Source organism: Heterocephalus glaber, unplaced genomic scaffold, assembly GCF_053883595.1.
Source record: "Heterocephalus glaber isolate CG9 unplaced genomic scaffold, H.glaber_assembly_v1.0 deba00001472, whole genome shotgun sequence".
NCBI classification, from domain to species: domain Eukaryota; kingdom Metazoa; phylum Chordata; class Mammalia; order Rodentia; family Bathyergidae; genus Heterocephalus; species Heterocephalus glaber.
Genome location: NW_028258315.1, coordinates 11,690,291 through 11,713,044, shown reverse-complemented (window position 1 = coordinate 11,713,044; position 22,754 = coordinate 11,690,291).

Genomic DNA, 22,754 nt, shown 5'->3' with positions numbered 1-22,754 from the left:
TGGTTCAGAGGAAAAGGGTGCTTGCCGCACAGGGTACTGGCCTTGCCCTTCAGGGTCCTATTGGGAAGGCGGAAATGCCGGTGGCCAGTGAGCAGATCCGTGATACCTCACACTTAGTAATCTGTTGACGTTTTCAAAACACTTTCTTGTCTATTTAACCTTCACATGCCCCCAGAGGTGACCACAGGCCACTGACACACAGGTGCCAGCACGCCTTAGTGAATTCAGCAAAACACACAGGTGACACATTGGCTTTTTCAGTCAGCCCCATTTTCCAGTGAGGGAAACTGAGGCCTCCAGGATGTCCAAGCTGCACCAAAGTTCCCCCAGCGATCCCCACAAGACCTCCAAGATCGATTTACAGTCCCTTCCTTGCACAGGAGAAAGATGAGTCTCTATCCAGGACCGAGGGAAGCTGTGGGGATAAAGCCCTCTGTCTCCTCCCAACCCTCGGATTTCCCCACTGGGGACCAGCGGGGGCTTCCACATGGACCATGTCTAATACTTGACAACACACGAGTATCCTCTAAAATCCAAAAGAGATTTTTACCCCGTCACTGAAGCTGTGGATTTGGTCCCCTGGACCTCCCTGAGGACACCCAGCAGCTGTGTCAGGTGCCGCAGGACATCTGTTCCCTGAAAGCACTACGGGAAGGGAGATGGGGCTGCATGTCCCTTCCACACCTCCAGATGCTGTCAGCCGGGGCTCTGCGGGATGAGGTGTCCACCTTGACCCGGCCCCGGGGCCAGGAAGGCACAGCTCCCCCTTGAACTGAGCCCAACGGGAAAGCTGAGGTCACAGTCCCAAGAGCCAAGCTGCCCCTGAGAGAGCAGGAGGAAGAGGTCTTGGAAGAGTCCTGGGGTCTCTACGCCCTTCTTTTTTAAACTTCTGGCAAATTTGCACAGCCACAAGCAAGAGTCAGGACCAATTTTCCTCAGCCCCTTCCTGGAAGCCCCCGCCCCCGCCCGTGCCGGTGCCCTGGGGGTCCCAATCCGACTGCCGTTCACCTGGGGGAGCAGCTCCCCGCGTCACCCGCACCCCCGGCACCCTCCCGCCGCCCTCCCTGCTCTCCTGTACCATCCTGGGAATGTATGCGAATTAGAAATACAAAATCTGGGCAGCGAACCACCCCCCACAACCTGGCCTTCCAGAACTTTGGGAAAATAAATAAAAATGCAGGATCTGATCCTTCCAAGTATAATCTTGCCCCATTATTTGATTCCTGCATTCCCAAGGTGCTGGCACAGTGTGTTTGTATTTCCAGGTCCTTTTATGTGTACATGTGCCTCGCAGGAAGGGGTGGAATCTGCCTTTTCTGTCCACCCCTCCTTGTCTGCCTCGGCCACGGCCCCCTTTGCAGGGGTAAGGAGGGAGGGCCCTCTGTCAAGCCCAGAGAAGGTGGCTGTAGCACTACCGGGCAGCTGCCCAGCAAGAACATTTCCCAAGAATCAAGGAGAGGGGAGGGGAGGAGAGCCCCCAACAAACCAGTTTTGCAAGCTGGATGCTCCCATCCCACTCCCCACTCCTGGCATTATTAGAAAAGGAGGTAGGAGGAGAAAGTTGAAAACCCGAATAAAGGAATAAATATGAAGGTTTTATAAATATGGAGGTGCACCCCCTCAGAGAACTACCAGGGGAAAGGCTCTCTGAAGCCCTGCACCCCCACAGCAAAGGGACAAGGAGGTAGAGAAGCAATAAGATGGGTTTTCTCCCCTCAATAGCAACTTGCTGTTACAGCTCTTGCCTTTGATGTTACAATCCAGCTGCTGGAAGCTATTTGATAAAGCTGTATTCTTTTATGTATTCTTTCTGTATCTCTGGCTCTGTATTAATAGATATCTATAAATAAAACACCATGAGCCCCAAATACAAAGACTACACAGTAACAAAGTGTACTGTTATTAGCACTCTTCAGCTTCTCTGTTTCTCAATTTTTGCGTAATAAACTTTGCAACTTTGTCAAGCCCATAAATTTGGTGTGAGATGTTGCATTTTGCCCACAGAAGAGAACAGTCATGAAGCTCCTTGACAATGGGACAAAACAGAAGCTGTCCACATCACTAGGCTTGGCTCAGTCATACCCTGGTGACTGTTCTGCATCTCTACTCTGTGTAGTGCTCTTGTGAAAAATTGTGCTTTCCATTCATTATGCCTCTGACACACTACACACCACCAAGAGCCCTGAACAAAGACAGCTTCTCTTCGCAACCACAACCTCAATAATCACTGTTGATTTAGCACAGGAAATATGACAATGGTCAGGATAGATTCATCCTGTGCATTTTCAAAACAAAGTATGCAACTCCATTTCCTTGACATTCATCCACTGCACCGTGACAGATAGCAAGTATTTAATTTAAAAGATTATATCCAATCCTCTAACCTAGCTTTTCCCAAAGCTCAGTCATTCATAAAACTTTTCCACAATTTTTGCCATATTTGTATGTTGCATATTTCTACTCAATATTTTCTTTCAACAGACTTATTTTTTCTACTTGAATGATTTTAAGGAAGTTTTATCTCACTACTATCCTGAGCAATAATATACATGAAATCATGGTTTATGTATGTAAAACCTTTACTTTCTGTGTATTCATTAAGTTATTAGAAATCAGAATGTTCATAAATATGTATAGGGTCACCTAATATCCCGACTCCAGCTTGCTTGTCAGTCTTGGAGAACACTATTCCACCCCTGCAATGTCTATGCTTACTGTGTTAAGAATTAAGCCCTGCTTTGGTTCTCTGACTCTGCTTTCCAGATAAACCCCAAATATCCCATGTGAAAATCCTCCTATAGATGCGCCTCAAAGAAAAGGAATCTAGAAAAACAAAGGGGTCTCATCCAGAAAGATTTCGTTGACACTTCTCCTAGGCTTACAGCATCTGTGACTCAGCAACCACCCTTTATTGTACTTCCTACCCTCTATCCCAAATTTAAATATCTCGTCCAAGTGGTCACATTGACACACACATGCACATATGTGTGTAAATCTATAGATTCCGGTGAGAAAGTAATAACTTTGCACACATCACAGAAAATGTGGCAGCCACTGTCTGCCTTCACATTTGTATCCTCTATTTGTACTTTTGTGCCACTCATGACATTTGGAACTGGAAGGACACTGACACAGAGGACCAAAGGAAACGCTCGTTGGGGAGAATGGCTGGGAGTCACCTGATAGATTTCACTTATGGAATCATTCTGAACAACCACATACCGGAAGGGATGTGCTAGGCTTTGAATAAGGTTTGTCCCTTCGAAACTCATATGGAAATGTGATCCCCACTGCGGTGTGCGGTGTGCGGTGTGCGGGTGTTGGGAGAAGAGGCCTTTTAGAGAGGATTGGGTCATTAAAAGGGATTAATGAGTTGTTACAAAGCCAGGCTGCTTCTGGTGTTTCTCTCTTGCTCACACCCACTTGCTCTTCCGCTTTCAACTATGAGTTGAAGCAGCACAGGGCTTTTACCAGAAGCCCAGCAGATGCCAGAATCATGTTCTTGGACATCCCAGCCTCCAGAACCGTAAGCCCAAATAAGTCTCTAGTCTTTGTAAATCAAGCCAGTGTTAGATACTGTGTTACAGCAACATAAACTGAAATAATGACAGTAAAAGGACTAATTCTGAAGGGCAAGTTTCATATTAATATGACAGCAACCTTCATGTTTTCTTAAGCAAACTTCATGTGGGAGGCATTGAGTGGGCTCTTTCCATAATGTTAGGTCTACTGTAATGCAAACCCCTTTTTATGATGCTATTTCACTACTGATTACGCATTTTAGGTTTACTTAACATCTCATTATGTGGCAAAGAAAAATAAGCAAGATCTCTTGCATCTTTCTTACACAACATCCTTTCATGCTCCTACTAAAATTCAGAGAGCTATCTTTGGACAGTGGCAAGAAATTGGCTGACTTGAAATTTACTCTTCGTATTAGAAATCTAAAATCGGAAAGCTGCTTTTGTTCAATGTAGATTTTGTGTTCTTGAATCAATGGACAGACGGTGGATTAATCAAAACCACCAAAGGAAAAGCCGGGGGAGGGATGTGTCTTGAAAAGTAAAAGGATTTATGGTTTGTGGCAAAGGCCAGAAGGTGGATAAGAAAGGAGAGTTTGAAAGGGGATGGTTTAGGTGTTGGGTTGAGAGGGTCCGCAAGAAAACATGGTAGATGAAGGCGAGAGAAAGATTGTGGAGGTGACCGAGGTAAGCACTATTCCCAGGGTCTCTGCAGCGTTATCAGTAGAACATGGAATGTCTACGTGGCTTAGCTTTCACACCCATTCTCAAGGCCTCAAGGTGACCATGGGGGCCCTGAAAGGAAAAGAAAATGGTAAAAATAAGCCACAGTTCCATGAGAAACTCCTTCCCAGCACATAAACTACAATGATCTTGACAGTTTATTGTGTGGACTGTGTCTCCATTAAGAAGCCTAGATTTATTTGTACTAAAAAATATTAATGAGTTAAAATTATTCTCACATTTTGTGAATATCCTTTTGGACCCAGCTATTTACAGGAGAAAAGAATCACTAAGAGTGTTGGAAAAGTTCTCCAGTTCTCAACATTTCTTCCCAGTTCTTCATTTCATGAGAAGAGATTTTTTACATTGTTTTATTACTCCTACCTCCTGCCTATCTACAAGAAATTCAAACCTTCTCCTCTAAACTGTAATTTGGTAACAGTAAGTTTCTTTTTATTAATCATTTTTTTCCAAATATAAATATGCTGGACAAAAAGAAAAGAATATTACTGGTTGTCATTATTGGGAAAAAATGGGGCAAAGTGAGTTACTTTTGTAAAGGGGCATTTGGATTCATTTAAAAATGCAAATTTAATTCCACAAGCTCCAAAATACATTTAACACTAAGGGTTGTATTTGATTTGTCATTTCTACTTTTTTTCCACTTGTTCTTTTGATGAAAAAAACCAAAAACTTTGGGAGGTTGTTACATGAATAATTTTTCTGGAAATTGATGTCTTTAATTTATTTTTCTGTGGAAGGAAAAAACGGAAACAAAGCTTCTGTCATAGGGAGGGGAGGGGCTTAAGGGAAGAATGGGGTACTTTATTTTTCTGTGAAGCTTAAAAATGCCTGGACACTTTGTGACAATATTAATTTAACATTTATTGATTACTGGTATTACCCTCAGTGTAGTTTTTCACCAATGGCAGTCAAAAAGGCAGCAAATACATTCCTTCCCTACATATGACTCACAAGAGCAAAGAATGAAGAGGAATAATATTGTGTTTCTAATGAGCTTCTCATGTAGATTTATTTTAGAGAAATGTGGGGAAAAGAACAATGGGATTAAATGAAGAACACCAAGGGAATCTGTTTATGGCTGGTGCCAGACCCCTGCAAGGACCTTGGGGAGGGCAGTACTAAAGGTGCATTTTAAAAGGAGGAAGAGAAAGAGCTGGAGAGGAGGAAGAAGAGCAGACAAAGGAGAAAAGGTCAGGCCCTGGAGCCGTTTACCCTTCTCAGCAGCCTGCTTTCCCAGAAGGTAAGAGAGGTAGGAAGCTTGGGTTAGAGAATACCGAAACTGATCATGTGCACACAAGGCTCACAATCTTGCTACAAAGTGGAAAAGTGGGAAAAATCTCATGAATTGCAAAGTAGCTTATTTAGACTATTTTTTCCATGCTTGTTTTAAGGTTAGTCAAGGAGGCCTAACATTTTCTAGATAAAACTTTTTACAGCCTTGTTTCTTCTTGGCTGTTCTCTCTCCCCCACCATGCCTTCTATTTTTGCCCATTATCTGGAAGAAAGTATCAGTTTGGACTAAGGACCAGGTCTCTGCACCAGCCGCCTGGTTTTTCCCAACTCTCTCCCATGCTCCTTCTGTCTTTTAAGGAGCATTTGCCACTTTGTGATGACTTGTATCAAAGAACAAAAATGGGACAAAGAGCACAAGTCCCCAACACATACTGAGATTTCCAGCTAACCTTTACCTTCCCTCTTTGGTTGATTAGCATCTATCTTCTTCCATATAGGTAGAACTAGATGTAGATTTATTTTTCTTGTTCTCAAGGGTTGACCAGAAAACGCCTAGAATATGCTAATTATCTAACATTTTCAAATTTCTTTCGATCAAATCTCATTTTATTTTTTTAATTTAAAGCTGTTGTACTCTTGGTTTAAACTCTAGATACAAAATACATGATCAAGAATTAATAACTTCTCAATGATCTTTGCAAGGGCTTTAAGAACACCGAATCTATAAAGGGCAACCATCTTTGGAGTGAGTATACCCAATAACGTAGAAGTGGTGGAAAAAGTAATGTATTAGAAAAGTAGAACTTAACTAGGGAAAGTGACCAATGTATAATTTAGCCAGAAGAGCCATATCAATTGGAAAAGTTTAATTGGTGAGGTGTAGAGAGATTCATACAGGTCTTGTTAAGTCATGAATCCAGAAAATAAAGAAAGAGCAGCAGTTATCCAGTGCAGAATATAAAAAAGGACAGGGGATGAACAGTTTTATGTATCAAAGTCATAATTAGTGGAAGAGATCTTCAATTTGAGGAGTCAAAAAATCCAAAACCTGAAACACAGTGGACGTTGTACACAGACATCTGAAAGAGGGAGGGCTCGGCCATCAGAAAGAAGGTGTGGTTCTGAGGCTGAGCATGTGAGATAGATCTTCATAAATGTAGCTGAAGATGGGCACTGGAGAAAGTGGCAGTCACGTGCCATTTAGCAACAAGATGCCTGCTGAGAAATGCACTGCTCTGTGATTTCCTGATGGTGCCAACATCGCCAAATGTACTTAGACAAACCTGGGCAGCGGAGCCTGGTCCACACCTGTTTTATATGTCATGCACTGTTGCACATGTGTTCTGTCATTGATTGATATGCTGTTATGCAACACATGACTGTAGTGTGTAAATTACCTTCAGAAAACAACTATCTGAAGGGGGAAACTTCCTATCATTTCAATTGCCTGTAACTGTTTCTTTATTAAGGGCAAAATTTGCTATGGAAATTTTCTATTGGGCTGTAAAGAAGCCAAACCAGTCATGTATACAACAAAGCACTAAAATGCCCAAGAGGGAAGAGAATAAAAAATTTAGATTTTCCAACTTGAGGCAATGTTTTAGGCGAAAGTAGTCAAATATTAAATAAAGTAGTGCACATAAAAGCTTATTGTAGAGCATGAGGTTATTATCAACAAAAGGACATGCTGTTAATAAGATCAAGTTCTTAGAGAATTAAAATGAAGAAAATTTCTCTCCTGGTCTTATAGTTTTATATTATAAAAGTTATATTATACTGAAATAGTAGGGCTGGTCACTGAATAGTCATTGAAAACAGATTTTAAAAACTTATTGTTCTGTTTAAATATTCTTGAAACCATTAGCTCACTCTAGAAACTAACTTTTCTCTTATTTTGGTGCAGAACTATTTTTTTCACAGATTAAAGCCATCTTTACATCTGTATTTGATTTTATGTTATTATTTGTGTGGGTTTCTTACAAGCAACTCCAATAAAACCTCTCCATAGTTACACAGACTACTATGCTTTTTATTCTGTATTAACTTGTTTTTCATTGGATTGCTTATGGTCATACTCTTTTGTTTCATATTTATAGCTTCCCATTTCTCTTGAGCATTTTCCCTTTTAACAGTCTCTGGAGGTTTATGCTTAATTTTTACTGTAAGTTTTTAAATCTAATTTCTAAGAGCCTGTAGTATCTACCTTCATTCTAGATTTTCACTCTTTGGCTATTGAAAGGAATAAAAATTCAGAGTTCCCTTAAACGTCTGACCTTTTTCATTTCACTACACAGTGTTTTCCTGTTCAATTTAGAGGTTTCATTGTCATCTTCCAGAAAAAGAAAAAAAAGAGTGCATCAGAGAGCATACACCTCTTACAGAGTAAGAGCCTGGAAAATGGTTAAGAGGAAATCTGTTCCCAGACTCTGACTTAGCAACATGGGTCCTAAGCGAGCCCTCACCTTGACCTTTGCCTGAGCCCTGGCCCCATTGCTCTGTCTTCCCACTGTGTCAGGGCTTTCTTCTTCTCCTCTCTTGACTTCCAGCCTCCTTTGTCCTCCATCCCAACACTCCACCTCTTAGTTCCCAGCTCATTCCCCCTTCACCGGCCCTGGTCCAATCCCTCAAACCAGCCACCTAACGTTGCCTACTCCATGTAGACCCAAGAATGGACAAATCCCAGATTCTTTCTGCTTCTACATGTGCGTTGACCAGCCCTCCCTTCCTTGCCTCTGGTACCAGAATGTTGTGGTAGAAGAGCATCAAACTTGAAATATAAGTAAGGTTTGTAATGATGAATAAAAATGGCATGACTCCTATTTCCCTAGATCTTTACCATACCAGGAGAGCCAAACACATAAACAGACAAATAAAAGCGGACAAGTTATGCAAAGGCAGGTTTTATCACTATGATGGTTTTGTGATGACTGAACTGGGAGCTCTGCTGCAAGCACTGCCAGAGAAAGGGAGGGAAATAAAAATACGAAACTGCAGGAAGAAATGTAGTATTCTTTCAAAAAACAAGTCAAGTACTAAATTTTATAAAAGACTCCAGTTGGCTTTTGTGAGAGGGTTTTCAATGTAGGTACACTTCCTCTCCTTTTGAAGGAAATGTATGGTATACGTATTATAAAAATGGTCTATGTGGCAAAGACTAGTTTAAGACATCCACAGTTCCTGAGGAACTGCCCCAGCGATGTCCTAAGGACAAGGGCAGCAACGGCATCTTCTGGGGTTCACATAGATCACTGAAAGGAAAGGAAATGACTGGCAACCTAGTGGACCCAGAAAAAAGAGATCCCTAAGAATTGATGTGATTTGCTGAATTTTAATTGAGGGAAGCTACTTAATAAGGTGACCCTAGCTATTACGGAAAACAAGAAGGGAGGCCAGGCCAGCAAAGTTGCTAAGCTGTAAGCCACCCAGGATCACTAAAGCAGCGAGTACTGCAGGGATAATTGAGATCCTCCACCACTCCTCCTAGAAACGTTTTAGCAGGTTCTTAGTGGGGAGGACAGGAGAGTTAAAATGTAAACCAAGTAATTTTCTAACTCAATAAATGTTCCAGTAAAAGATTTCATAGAGAGGAAATTAGACTTACAACCAGCATTCAAATAAAGAGATAATTTGGGTTGTAATTTGTAATCAAGAGCCAGCCTCCCGCATTCCTCATCCTTTCGAATTATCAGGACCCCAAACATATAAATAAAGCCAAAAATAAAAATCCTAGCCATGTCCTCCACCTGCTGCCTCCATCCTAAGGGGCTGTGTCGCCAGGGAAGAACAGGGCATTCTAGGCCTCCTTACCTCCCGGGGCACCATCACTTCCTCATTGGGAAAAGGCGGTTGTTGTTCTGACCCGAAGGCCTGGCTGCGAACACACCATTGTCTTCTGAGGTCTCCGACCTGTTAGGCGGATCCAGCCCAATCTCTTTTACAGTCTGACTCCTGAGATACCGGAATTTCCCCAGGTCCTGCCCTGGCCCTTCGATTTTTTTCTCCCAGCAGATGCCTCCTGGGTAATTTTATTCTTTTGTCTTCAAGATCTTTGTGAACTGCTCCCAGCTCCCAAATCTAATTGTGTAACCTTGGGCAACCTACTTGCCCTTTTTGTTTCCATTTCCTCCACTGTAAAAAGTGAAAAGAGAAGTTCTCACATAGAGATAGGACAAAGAACAAGGGAGTCTACCTCTAAAGCTTGCAGAAAGGCTTGGGCAAACACTTGGTGCTCCATGCATGTTCATTATTGTTTTACCACCATTCTCCTATTTGTCCAAGGCAGAAAGAGCAAAGCCTCGCTGACACCTGTGCGTCTTCCGCCCTTTCTCCTCAGCCCATCAGCTCTAATCTCTGGAGGTGGTGTAGCCACCGGCTGGTTCACTCAGACAAGGCCAGGGCTGGTTCCTTCCTCCAGCTTCTCTTTCTCCTAAATCACTCACTGTACTGCAAGACGATCCACTTAAACCAGCAAACTTTCTGCCTTACTAAATATTTCAATACAAGTTCTAATGGGGAGAGAATGAGACCAACAGCCTGCATAGTAATCAAGAGATCATAGGAAGGTCCATTTAACACAAAGTCTTTGACCCTCATTCCTTATTCTAAATAATCAAAAGTCCACAAGAGCAAACAGACATATTCAGATGCCTATATTCAAAGTCTGACTGATTTATGTTTATAAAATGCAAAAGTAATTTTATTTCCCCCATCTTAAATCCTTTACCCATTTTCCTTAGCCACCACAGCGCCTCTGAACCCCGGAAAGTGGCCTTGCCTCCTCCGCAGGTATGGAAGCAGAGTCCTTGAACCTGTCCAGCTCTCTTGCTGCTGGAGCTCCTGCATGTTTTTCCCTCTACAGGCAGTGATGCTGCCCCACATTTTTCCCTGGATGTTTGCAGACCCAGGGTGGATGCCACCTCTTTGAGGAAGTCTCCCTAAAACCTCTCGGGGACCTTCATATTTACTAAGCTGGTCTGGTTGCCTTACTAAGCCTTGCCACCCTTTGGCAGAGGAAAGACAGAGGCCCCCCTCCTAAGCCCTCCTGCACGATGACTGTAAGGCTGCTTCAGAACACTTATTACACCCAGTTCGGACCACCAGTTGTTCACCTGCCTCACCTTCAACTGACTGTACATTCCTTGGTGCAAAGGAATGTGCATTATTCATCTTTGTCATCCCAGCTTCTGCAAGGAACTTACTTTTCAAAGCTACTCACTGAAACATATTTAAATACAAACTGAATTCACAACATACCTAAAGTTCCCAGCACGCCGCTGTACAAATGCTCAAGTAGTTCCCTTTTCTTTCCCCTATTAGAAAACATCAGCTGGATGAAAATTCTCCTTCCTACAAATTACCCTGAAACTATCAGTATGTTTGTGTAAGTGATAAAACTTGTGCGTTAGGACTCTTATTTTGTTCTTGTGTCCAGCCACGTACATGTGAACACACAAGCCAGGCCCTTCTCTCTTAAAGTCCTTACTCTGCAGTCCAAATAGCCAATTAGGAAGAGAAAGTGGGTTCAATACAAATCCTTAATACTATTTATTAATGCTAATGCTATATATTTTCCCAAAATAATATTCATTTAACCTAATCTGAAACTGTATGCCCTAGATCACATTATGAAGTCAGAAATTTAACATTTATAAAATATATATATATTAAATGTATTACAAATATCCCACTAAGTATGCTATACATATCATATAAATATATAAAGTAGGTTATCATCTTTGTGACCATATCCAAAGTTTGGAGGAAAAGTAAATTTTGGGTTTTGTACAAGGAAAAAAATGTACTACAGATCTGCTGTGTCAAGCAGAAGATATCTATTTTAATCAGGATTTTATAACAATAGAAATATGTGTTGCCAGGCCAGGTCTCTCCCTTCAAGAACTCATGCCAAGCCTCTGCCATCCCTCTGCTGCCTCCTGAGTCAGAAGAGGCTTCTGAGCCAAGAATGGTTCATTGGGACAGAGCTTTGTGACTGCCCTGTGACGGGAGGGCGGGAGGCAATGAGATCACCCACACAGACAGCCACACAAGGGATCCAGGGAAGCAAGAGTCCTTTGAGGGCCACCTGGGTACCTCTGCAGGTGCTGTTGGCACAGAGCATTCTGAGACTGCAGGATGTCTTGGTGTATCTTTAAACACTGAGATCTGGAAGGAAATCCACTCGTGATTTAAAAAGGTCATATTAGAGATCTTTGGGGGAAAAGTATGAGCAGAAAGAAGAAAGAATTCAACAAGGTTTCCAACAGCCAGGCCCCAGTCCTTCCACTAAAGAACCAGAACTGATCCAAGGTAAATAAGCAAACATTCCTGAGAATTAGAAGGCCTGGGTGGAGAGCCAAGTCTGACACTAGCTATTTGTCCTTGAACAATTAGCATTTCTGTGCCTCACAGTCAAGTGAGACAGAGACCGGAAAGCACCTGCCCCAGAGTAGAGGGGTGGATGATTCCAGTTCACTCTGGAGAGATTTATGGAGAGCCTGTTAGGGAAAGGACAGTACTCTAAAGCCAGTGTCACAGTTGTAACCAATCAGGCCCTATAATTATATTTTTATATTATGGTTGAGGGAGAAATACAAGTAAGAATTTAGGCTGTAACTAAACAAATATTTCAAAAATAAATTATCAGGTCCAGGGATTTAGCTCAGTGGCACCGCACCTGCCTTGCAAGTCAAGGTCCTGAGTTCAATCCCCAGTACCGCAAAAAATAAATACATAAAATAAATAAATAAATGATCATTTTTCCATCAGGGAGCTATCTTCTTTTACTGAGGCCCTCTCACAATATAGTAAATATGTTTTTCTTATATCACAGGACCCTGTCCTAACATACAACCAACTTTACTCTTGCAATTGGTCTCTCTCCTTTCCTCCTTCTAAGAAATCAAATAACATTTTACTGAAAAGGATTTAAATCGCTACCTCATGTTCCTTCAAATTTTAGTACTTGTATATATCTAAATGAAAGGCATTAGAATTCGTTACATCTCGAACTCTAATTTCAGCTGGCCTGACAAGTCTGGGGGGTGGAGTGTACGTATTAATAATTCTCAAAGGGGATCATGTAGTCACAGTGAAAAGCCACCAAGTAAGTGCTCCTAAGACCAGGGTTGGTTTCGTGTGTGTGTGTGTGTGTGTGTGTGTGTGTGTGTGTGTAACAGTAACGGTGAAGACTAAGTGAGGGTAACAGATGAGATTTCATCCAGGTGAAGTGGAAGCCAAGTACAACACATGCTTAAGGAAAAAAATTCACTTCCTACTTAGCACCCCATCTCCACCCCCCGAAGGGTCCTTCTCAACAGAGTTCCCGCTGCTGTTGCATGGCCAAGTCACACTTCAGTGAATGATTCCTTTTGGTTCTGTTTTTCATACTGAAAGACTTTCTTCATAGTTCCACTTTCCCAGTAGACCTGATGGTAAGAGCACTTATGACTGAAATTGAGGCCAGCACAGCAGTGTCACTGGAACCATAGGAGTCCAGGAAAGAGCCATGAGCTCATGCATTGGGGTGTTATTTTGGGCCCCGGAAATTTGCACATCCCTGAGCTATTGTTAGAACCAGGGAATTTGCTGGTAAACAATAACTTAGAAAATATGGTCCTGCCTACAATTCTGCCTGCATCTCTCACCAATGCTTGAACACATCCCTTTTTTCCCCTTTTATATATATTTTTTAATTTTTATTTTATTGGTACATTTTAGGTATGCTATATAATGACATTCATCATTGGAAATTTGCACCTTTACATAGTCTCTCTTGGTTCTTATTTTTCCCCACTCCCCTGCCCTCCCTTCAACCCCTCCATCCCTCCCTATTTACAAAGACTTTGTTTCCATTTTTTCATTTTCTCATATTAATTCCATTCCCTTCTTTCCTTTCCCCTACCCCTCCCACTTCCCCTTCCCCTTTGCCCATTTTCTTCCTATTTCACATGACCTATTATACCTTTTAGTCCTCATTTACACTTTCAGTTTCTCACACTAGAGAAACTATTCAGTATTTACACGTGTGTCCTGTTTATTTCACTTAAGAGTATCACCTCAATGTGTATCCATTTAGCTATAAATGTCTCTAATTTCTCATTTTTATGGCTGAGTAGTACTCCATTTTATTTTTTAAAAAGCCACATTTTCTTTATCCAGTCTCCAGTTGATGGGCATTTGGGCTGTTTCCAAGTTTTAGTTATCACAAACTGTGCTGCTATGAACATGGGAGCACATATATCACTGTGGTATGATTCTTTTAATTCTTTGGGGAAGATAACCCAGTACGGGAGTACCTGGGTCAAATGGGACTTCCAGTCCTAGTTCTTTGAGGTATCTCCATACTGATTTCCACAGACTGGTTGGCCCAGTCTACACTCCCACCAGCAGTGGAACAGGGTTCCTCTTTCCCCACAGCCCCGCCAGCATTTGTTATTGGTTGATTTCATGATAGCAGCCATCCTTTCTGGAGTGAAGTGGAATCTCAGCATTGTTTTCATTTGCATCTCTCGAATGACCAGTGATGTGGAACACATCCCTTTAAGGAAAAAATTAGAGCTGAATTTGGTGTTGTCCTCAATTATCTTTATTGTAATAGTACTTGAATATTTCCATTTTATCTAGATGATTCATAATATGTATATATTAATTTGCATTATTAAAACGGAGACATCTGTGAGCTCTGAGAGAAACACTGCGGGCCCTTTTCCCTTACTGAGAGAAGACCAAGTTTCAGAAGCAGTGCTCTTTCCTCCCACCATAAGACCCTACCTTACTTCCATGAACGAGCCACACCCTTCCGTCTCACACACTTCCATGTGTCTGAAGTGTACTTCCGCCCATCTCTCTCCTTGCCTTGCTCTTATTTTCTTTTAGCTTGGGCATCACCCTTGCAGAGGAAGCCTCTTCCAAAGGCCCCCTTCCTTCCAACAGCAGGTAAAGCACCTCCGCTTGTGCACCCAAGGAACACCGTGTGTCCCTGGCTTAGCACATACAGCACCACAACATCTTCACAATGTACTTGTCATTGCTCATCCCTGGGTTGAGTGATTGTTGGAAGGTGGGGCTGTATCTTTCATGAATATCCATGAATATCCTCCACTTCTTTTTCCTTCCAAGGCTATCTTTAACACATATTCCCCAAAGAGTATGGATCAATAATTATTAGCTCTCTTTTCTTCCTTGATGTTTGTCCTGCACTTACTTTTGCATGGGTAAAGATGTGAGGCTCAGGCACAGGACAAATTCTCCCTTTCCCAAGCTCTGCCTATGGTCTCCTTATTTCCCTAACCAACACCCGAATTCCATCTTCTCTGCGTCATCATGTCAGCTTCGCCCTCCTGCCCTATAGCTGAAGCAATGAACTGATGCAGTGCCCTAGGTTGCTGCATCCTCTTGGAATACTAGTGGATTCTCCAGGGAGAAAAATGCTGTCAAGTACTGACCAGCACCTGAGTCACTGGAAAAGAAGGGAAGGCTTCCCTCAGCCTGTTTCCTGATGGCTTTGTACCATCTCAACGCGATTTCCATGTAGACTTTTATTTCTGTTCCCCATCTACTTATGTCCTCTATGTATCCAATTTTATTCACTCTGTTCCCCCTCACTTAGTCATATAGGGCTTTTAAAGAAAAATGTGAGTTGCTACCATGGGAAAAGACAACAAATATAACTGAGACATCACTGTCATCTGAAGGGACAGTGGGAAAAAGGGTGGGGCATTAGTTTGTTAGGATTGCCATAGCAAAGAACTACAGGTTGGGCAAAAAATACAACGAAAATGTATTTTTTCAGAGTTCTAGAGGCTATCGAAGTCCAAGATCAAGGTGCCAGTGGGGTCTTGTTTGTGGAGTCTCTTCTTATAAAGACACTAGCCACTGACTTAGACCCCAGCCTAGTAATCTCATTTTACTTAATCATCTCTTTAAAGATCCTATTTCCAGTGTAGTCACAGTCTGAGATAGTGGGGGTCAGCGCTTCATGAATGTGAGGAGGAGACATAGTTCAGCCCATAACCGTAAGTTATTTTCATCGATGTGTCAAATTCAGAAATTATTGTATGTCAGAAACTTCACTTGTCATCCAACAACCTGCTTGTCCAGAAACTTGGCGAGCTCTAACACCAAGACTCCCATTGCTGTTGGCAGCTAAGATGCTCCCTCCAAATCTGGCTTCTTCCCTAGAACCTGCCATGCCCCAGCCCATATTCATTTTTGGCTCTACAAGTCTCTTGCACTGATAACCAGGCTAAGGGGAATTACCTTTTATTCCCTCCATGCCTTTTGCATGCTGGACTTGTCTCTTTAAGAATTAGAGACAGAGGAATAGTTGAGACTATGGTTCATAAAGGAAATCCCCTGTTAAGAAATCAAGCACTAAGGATATGAAACTAGTAAATAGATGCTCCTAGTAGTACATATGAAAATGTAGGCAGTCATCTGTCCTAGTCATCTTTTCCTTTCTCCTTCTCCTCCCACTCTCCTCTGACTTTTTCTAGTTCTCCCCAGCTTCCATCTCTGAGGAGCCTTCTATGCCAGGACCTTCCATCCAGAACACACTGTCTTCATTCTCTCGCGCCTACTGCTCAGTGGAGTTAGCGAGAAACTCAAATAATATCCCCTTTATAGATGTGTTACAAGTGGAATTGGGAGTGTGTCAAGGGCGGGGCCCCACCCCATGGGTCTACTGGAAGGCAGTGAGCCCTCTAGTAGGTGGGCGTAGTGGAAGGGGATTAGATCATCAGGGCCATCCTCTTGGCAGGACTGTGGACCCCATCTCTGTCTCTCTCTTTCATTTCCTGGCCACCACGAGAAGCGGTTTTGTTCCTCCACCACATGCTTCCTGCCTTGATATGTTGCTTTACCCACAAGCCTGGAAGCAATAGTGCCAGCTGACCATGGACGAAACTGTGAGTCAATGTAAACCTTTCCTCCTTAAAAGTTGATTCTCCCTTGTATTCTTTCACAGTGACAGAAATCTGACTATCACAGTTTGCTTCTGAAAATTTCGGAAATACGATTATCTATTCCCTTTAGGACCATTAGCTGAAACCCACTTTTCTACCCCTTCCCCAGTCACCTACAGACCCAGAAGTTCAGAGAGGTGGAGAAATGTTTTCCCATTTATGTTGATACAGGTTTGAGCACAAGCTGTTCTCACTCTGAACTCATCTTCCAAACCCAAGACCCTGCTCCAACCACATTCTTGCAGCTCCCTCCCTTTCCTCTGTCACTCAAGCCACTGGATTCCTGACGAACAAATACCCGGTCACAGGAAAGATGAGACTATGAGTAACATTATCAGAGGTGGCATGCAAATTAATTGTTAGGAAATACTCTTCATTCCTCACTAATTAGAATGTCTTGAGTATAACAGGTCAAAACAGTTACACAGGTTATGTTGGTAGAATGACATTTTAGTTTTTAATGGAAATAACATTAAATATTTCAGTAAAGTTTTAAAAAATTTAATTCATGAGCTCAAACCCAAGATCAGATAAAGTGAGAACTGTATCATCCCTGTCTTTCCTAGTCTCTAGAAATCAAGAGAACAGAGCTATCATTTACAATGCAAATGTCATTCACAAAGACAATTTCCAAGAAGCATACTCTTTTCTCTTTTTTAACAAGAACCTGGAAGGATAGAGAAAATACTATAGCGAAATTAAAAAGTTGCTTGGAAAAGGAAAATATGCAGCAGAGAAATGTGAGGAGTCTGAAACACTCATGAAATATGACCGGAATCATCCATTTAACCCTCTCTTCCAACACTGTATCGCGTTTGTGTAACTTTGGGTGAAGTATCAGTAATGTTTGAGTTGATTTATGGTAGTGACAGGTTTTTCATGAGAACTGATGATGAAAGTCAAGACGCTAGTCTTGGGAAGAGAGAAATCTCTCTGTAGACCCAGGGGTGGGCTGGACAATGTCCAGGGAGGCTGGACTGCGAGTGTCCAGGACCCCGGATGAAGGCAAAGGCAACCAGGAGTCTGGCTGTGCTCTCTGTGAATAATTTGCATATGTACACCATTTGGAATGGATTCTTTGGAGGCTAATCCAAGAAATTACTTTCCCTGGTTTTGGTAGATGTTCGTCTATTGGATTTGTTAAGAATGAGATTATTTTTGGAGACTGGTTGAATTATGTCTCCTGGATTCATCAAGAATGGTATACTTAGAAAGTAAGAATCTGAAATTCAAGTGCAGAACCTATTTGGGAATCTGGAATGAGGTTACACAATGGCTGAGGAGTGACTCTCTCTGAGACATCATGTCAGAATATGCAGGTCATTCTCTATTATCCACATGACCCATTTCTCAAAATTTGGACCAAGGCGATATTAAGCATGTAAATAAATACAAGACTTAGGGCTGTCTTTTCAGTTATATCATCTACTTTAAAGAGGATTGTGAACATTGATTCATAATCACCCATAAATAAGCTAGCACCTGTAAACATACTCAGCTCCCACAACCCCACCTACGTTGAATTATGCTCTAGGTTAGAAATAAACATTGGGAGAAGTTGGGGAGGTAAAGACTGTCAGGTGCTTTACTGAAATCAAACTGTATGTCTGTTTGAAAAGCTCTCTCTCTTCCTCTCTCTCTCTCTCTCCCTCTTCCTCAGCCCAAGTCCGCCTCCACTAATTTACTCTAATCCCTTACTTTAGTCCAAAATGAAAAGCACTTCTGGAAGATTTTTCTCTCAAAAGAGGAGTGAGCTCCATTGTGCTGGGGGCCAGATCCACACCTTGGTCCACTCTGAATCAAAACTCAACCAGGATTTCACTCAGTGTCAACATGTTCCCATCGCCAGCCACTTGTTCTTTCAGGTTACACAGCCAATCCCAGGTATCTTCAGCTAATGTCAGATGTTCAGACTTTTATTGATTTACCCAGAAACCTTCTCTCACCCTGCTTTTACTTTAATCAATAATCTTAAACTGATCTTCCCTATCACTTTATTCTTTTGCAAAGCATTCATTCAAATTACCTACCAAGCCCAGCTAAATGACCTAGCCCTAGGGTCTTCCCCAACATTATTTGTGCATGAAATCACCATAAGCATCCTTATAGGCCCAAGGCAATTAGGTGGACCCATGGCAGTTGGTCTGTGGAGGCATTTGCCCAAGTTCATTCCAAAGTTTCAGTTGAAATCCTGGAGCTGCCCCCTCCAGCCCACTGGTTCTGTGTCCTTCCTCTCTCCACTCCAACTCCCTAGAATATCTCATACTATGGATCCCTAAGGGCACATTGAGGTGCCTCACCCTTGTCATAGCTCTCTGTTTCATCCTGACCATTTTGTGGTACATCCTTCCCCTTTGGACTCTTCCTTACCCCTCAGCATTATGCCATCTGGAAGCCTGGTTCTGCTGCCAAGAGACTTGCAGAAATTTGGAAACTTGTTCTCAACTACACCCTACCCTGGATTTCCCCTGATGACATAACACCCTGTGCAATTCTCAAGGCGAGTCTATTCCTTCCCCCTACACACTTTGCTCCTTACCTCAGCACTAGGCCACTGTCCTGTGGGCCCTGTGAACTTTCAGCTTCTCTTCCCCACCTCGTCAGTTTCACATTCCTGCCTACCTCTCATTACCCATGCATCGGTAGCTGTCCTCTTTCTCATTGCTCATGATCATCCCTACCATCATCACATTTGGAACTCAAGCCCTGTGGCCCAGGTGGGCCATGCATGCTACCTAGTGTGGCCAGTGTGAGCAGCCAGGCCAGGTACGAAATTCTAAACATGAGACGTTGCAGTATGTGACCTGTATCTTTCTATTTGCCTATGAAAGCCAACTTTGTTTAGGCCGTCCAAGTCTCCATATGTAACAGGGTTCAGAAGCCTGACAGTCGTGTGCTTCTCTTATTATATCTCACTTTTAGCTGCTTGAAAATAGCTGCCTCTCTCTTTGAGTTATATCACCAAAGTAGATTTCAAAAAGTACTGTATCCCAGCTACTCAAGAGGCTGAGGCAAGAGGGTGGCATGCTCAAGACCAGATTAGGCAAATTAGCCAGACTCTGTCTCCATGTAAAATTTTCAAAGGCTGAGAATACAGCTCAGTGGTAGAGTGCCCGTGGGTTCAACTGTTAGTACTGAAACAAAAGTGCTCTACTTTTAGTGAATCTCGAGTACAGCTGCTCCTGGATTTATAATGGAGTTATGTACTCGTAAGCCCACCCTAAGTTGAAAATACTATAAGTTTAAAAAGCATCTAATATACTTAATCTATCGTACATCATAGCTTAGCCTAGTCTATGTTAGACATGCTCAGAACACTTCCGTTCACCTATAGTTGAGCTATATCATCAAACACCAAGACTCTTGTAATGTATTCTTCGTGTGTCCTGTATTCACTGAACACAGAGCACTGCATGGTTAGTTGATTGTCCTCATGGACACATGGCTGTCACATGGGCTGCAGCTCACTGCTGCCCAGCATGCCAAGAGGGGATTGGACCAAATATCATTATCTCAGGAAAAGATTCAAATGCAAAACCCAAGTATGGTTTCTGCCAAATGCCTATTGCTTTTGTACCATCATGAAATCAAACATCGTGAAGTTGACCTCCCATGAGTCAAGAACTTTCTATACTCCACAATCTACCAACAACTCCCAACCATGAGAATGCACAAGTCGTGCTTTTTCACAAAAACACCACCACAATGCAAGTGGATCTGAAAAACATCTCTGGTTATTTTTCACAAGAAATTTCTGCAAGTAAAACATAGGGTCAAAGTCTTTGAATGTTTATAACTTTTGCCACATAAGGGTAGCCTGCTTTGTAGAGTGGCTGCAGTAATTCACATTCCACTTGCAGCATTTGAATGTCTTGCCACACCCTTTTTCTCTATATAATCATCTCAACAGATCTTTGCAGAGCGACCAGCCCAGATTGAAGACTAGGATTATGGGGCAGTGGTCTAAGTCCAGGAAAGGAGTTGCTAGCTTGCCTGATATGATAAAGGGTTTTTTTTAAAGTATGATAAAGGCAATTAGTGCTATAAAAAAGTAAAAGCAATAAGAAATTTCAGAGGAACAAGGGACAAAAAGCCATAAAAGACATATAATCATAAAACATTACTGGGCCTTATTTATATGGTCACAATAATGCAATGATTTAAAAGTGATATAGTTATCTGGGTAGGAAGGGAAAGAGAGGAGGGTGTGTGAGAGCTGACATTTCATTTGTTACTGTGGAGCCTGAGGTATGAAAGTGAAAAGCAATTTAAGCAATTGAATCATTCAGAGAAGGGAAGATAAATATGAGAAGCAGCAAATTTGGAGAGTAGGACTGATAGAATGGAGAAGGCAGGAAGCTTACCGATTTTTAATGAACTCTCTTTAATCAGGAGCACTCTTGTTTCGATTTTAAAAAGGTACCAGTCTTCTAAAATACAGAATTGAAAGTCTATCGATTTTTTAAGATTTGTATTACTTGAATAAGTATTATTTTTCATTAACCTATTACAGTCTTCTAATATTTCTTTTCTCCTCTGTCTGTCAATGTTTTTTATTTACCAAGAGATATTACTGGTTTTGTTATTGATTGGTAAATGCTTTTTATATATTTGTCTGCCATATTTACTAAGAAATATTTTACCCAATTGACTGCTAGCTTGGTCATTTGTTTCTGGTGTGGAACAAACTATAGCCAAGTGTGTCAATCTTTACCTTTCTGTAGAAAAATGCCCAAATTAGTTAAACATTCACCAGTATTTTCTTTATTTCTAAAGGCTTAATGTTTTTGTCTTGTGTAACAGTTTATCTTAATATCTTATGTGTTTTATTTAAACAATAAGCACTTATACAGAGCATACTGTATACCAGCCTCTGTGATAAGCTCTCATTATGTAATCATTCAGCTAATGAAATATGAGCGGGAAAAGACTCTTGCTTGTTTCTCCCTAAAAAGCAAATTTCCTTATATTTACAATAAATTCTGTCTCTTCTCCACACAATTTGCGTGTTTCTATTTGTTTTGGATATACCTTCTTATTTTTTTCAGTAAAATCACAGGATTTCACTAAATGCTACTTTCTAATATAGTTTATATCTGAGAGAATAACTTTTTCCCATCATTTCAATTTTTAAAATTCTTAATCATTTTACCCACTTCCTTTTCTAGATGCTCCTTGGACATTTTTTGTGAAGCTCCAAAATAAATTCCATTGTAATTCTGACTGGGAGTTTGTTGCATCTACAAATTAATTGAGATATATTTACATCTTTCAAATGCTACTTTGTCTCACTAGTCCGTTTTATGTCTCTCTAATTACATAAATCTTTTTAAAATCCTAAGCTGCTAAAGTTTTAGTTTGCTAATGAGCTCTCATTAACTCTAAGAATGTATCAGTTGATGCTCATACTAACATTATGTTCATGTCATCTATAAATAATGATGATTTTATCCCCTTGCCTTTAGGAATTATGCTTCATTTCTGATTTAATACATTGGCCCTACTCGGTAGAGGGATAGGGATACTAACTACACATTGGGAAGAAATACAGTGAAAGACTCATGTTAAAAATTATTATCTAACCAAAACCATACATCATCGACATAGAATAACACCAATAGGAATATAAAAACAATATAAATTATTAATTATAATTATCATACAGACAGGGCTGAACTCACCATGTTTCCACTTTTTATTTTTTGGCTTTACAGTGGCAGAAAGCAATACACATTCAGTAGAAACTGTGCTTGAAGTCCTGAATGTGGATGTTTTTCTGGGCTGGTGATGTGTGATCCTTTCCTCTCCTGACACTGGGAAGGGGCAGCCACCAAGGCTCCCAGGCAACCCCAAGGTCCTGACAGGAAACGATTTCACAGTGTTTGGGGGCTGGGATGCCCCCAGAATTAGGTGTGCTGACAGCACTGTCACTTTGCCATGTATTCCACCTATAACAGGTTTATCAGGATGTGACTCCTTTGTTAGTCAAAGAGCACCTGTACAATTTTATCATTTTTAGTAGTCTCGTTTTAAAAATTTGATAGTATGACTGCGGACTGGCAATTTTTCAGACCTCTTGGTCACAATATGCTTGCATATTCATGACATTTAATGAATGCTCAGTTTCAAGGCTGGGGGAGGAATTTAGCTCTGCCAGGATAGGTTCTGCTGATGAAAATGTTGCCAATAAGCTTTCCTTCCTCTCTACCAGTACCAAGGAAGGGAAAGGCTTTTTTTTTTTTTTTCTGTTCTTGTGACTGAACCTTATCCTTCACACTGAGCTACATTCCCA